Below are 2,500 nucleotides of genomic sequence, written 5' to 3' on the forward strand. Positions count from 1 at the left end.
TATATGCATAGCAAAATTAAAATGCGTGTGGAATTTATATACAGTCAGATATAAACGTGTGTGCACGCGCACGTGTATGTGTATGTGTGTGGTGAGTGTGCGTTTGCGCGTATATATATATATACACACTCATATACAAAGAAGATGTACATGCATATATGTGTGTGTATGTGTATGTGTGCGTGTGTTTGTGTGTATGCGCGTGTGTTTTTGTTTACTGTTTAATGATTTCAATTGTTATAGAACTTAATTGGTTCTTGAAAAAATATTCATGTATTCAAATGCTATATTTATTCATTTGCTACTTTATTCATAGAAATGTAATATTTATACAACAATATGGAATAAATACTTTATGAAATAATGTTCTGATCGAAAATAAACGGACGAACCATCTCGCATAATCTCAGATGGTTGATTAGAATAGATTTAAAATGCCATTGTGACGAATAACAGAAAGAAGAAATGTATTAAAGGAGAAATTCAATGAAACTAATGAATAGAAAACAAATGAGTAAATTAATGGATCGTCCAAGGCACGGAATCCGAACCATTGAATGGAAGGGCACGGTCGGTTTCATCACAGAGTCTATTGTAGCTGAGAGTGAAAAATCATCAAACATGTGTTTCGTATTTATTAATCTTCATCAGGGGCCACTTACTTCATATGTCATCTACAAGGAGAGAAAAATAATAATAAATCGATTAGAACGCTTAAAGAAATGGCTACTAGTGTGGAATCATTTATATGATGCAAGATGGTTGAAAATTCATTAATAACTATTAATAAATCCAAATTCGTGGCGACAGATTTCTCAGCTTCTACTGCAATGGATGTTTTTAATCCAGTTCATTGTAAGACTAAATATATATTTATTGTATTCAAGTAGAAATTTGCCTAAATAGCTTAATGTTATTGGTGTCTTCACAATTGTATTATATATGTTCTTCTATATGTACATGTATATACATACATAGATATATATGGATTATATGCTGGGCGAGATGTCTTGAATATTGTCATGTAATAAACGAGGATGGGTTCCATGTAATAAATGTTGTAACAACAATATATATAAATACGTACATACATTCATACATACATATATATAAATTTATATAAATAGATATAGATATAGATATATGTATGAATGTATATATATATATATATATATATATATATATATATATATATATATATATATATATATATATATATATCAACAAGATGCTATTCTGAGATTCACGCATCTGTGGCCGTATACATGCCTTCGTTCAGGCAATATTCGTTGAGTAAACTAGTGTTAGATAACCACCAGATTCTCATGGCTTAGCTATTCTTTGACTAAAGAGCAAAGCCGATTCTCATTGGTTGAAGTAGAACGGACACCCGAAAATGTGACAGACCAGGCAAACATTCATTGCCAATACACTCGGATACTTTAGTATGATTGAGGGCCCTTAGGTTGGACGTGCGGTTAACAAGAAAAACTATTTATCCCACATCTCACATGGATTTCCTTGGACTTTGCTAGGTATAGTAGATTGTCTAGGAGCAAGTCTCTCCAGTTACTAATATAGGAAAATACATTACTTTAGCACAATTCTGTTCCGTACGGGTTTATCCTCTACGCAGTAAATAAGAGAAAATTTGTAACATTTGCGAATTCCTTGTCAAATTAACTAAATCTAGTGTACATCTTGACTATTGTTGACGGCAGACTTCAGGTGTTTAATAAGAATCTTCCTTGCCACTATTCCAATTCCCGACACCTCTTTCAGTGGATTATATGCTGGCCAAGATGTATTGAATACGACATGCCATGTGATAAATGAGGCTGGATTCCATGTAATAAATGCTGGTCCTACGACAGGCCGGAAATTTATGAATGAAATCCGTCGTTCTTACTACACAAATAGAGGCAACTAAAGTCAGCCATTAGAAGTTATAAACTTACATATAATATAGCTGAAATTTACAGAAAAACAAAAGACGAAGACAGTTGTATGAACAACAAGCAGGTCTATTAGTTTGACGCTCGGCAAAGTGAGAAAGACTTTACGTTTCGAGTCTACGCCCTTCAACAGAAAGGAATAAGAGAAAATAAACAGTGACAGAATGTGTGTGTGTGTGTATGTGTGTGTGTGTGTGTGTGTGTGTGTGTGTGTGTATGTGTGTGTGTATGTATGTATATATGTATATAGGTAGCCTACACAGAGTTTGTGAAATCTCGTTCCCAAAGGTTAGTGTCTTTCGACTTTCTAAAAAGCAGAGCAAACGGGGTACTAGACGAAAGCTTTACTGACGAAACATTTAAACAAGGATGAGATACACGGAATATTCGCAACTGAGTTTTCCTCGTCAGTCAATGACCCAAAATATCATAGTGTTTTTGCGCCATTACTATTGAGACCACTCAAGTTTGGAGACGCCCGTGCTATTATTTAGCTACTGGGAAAAAGCTAGCGGACGTATATTAAGACAGAAACAAGCAAGACG

Source organism: Octopus bimaculoides, chromosome 12, assembly GCF_046866305.1.
Source record: "Octopus bimaculoides isolate indiv1 chromosome 12, ASM4686630v1, whole genome shotgun sequence".
Lineage (NCBI taxonomy): Eukaryota > Metazoa > Mollusca > Cephalopoda > Octopoda > Octopodidae > Octopus > Octopus bimaculoides.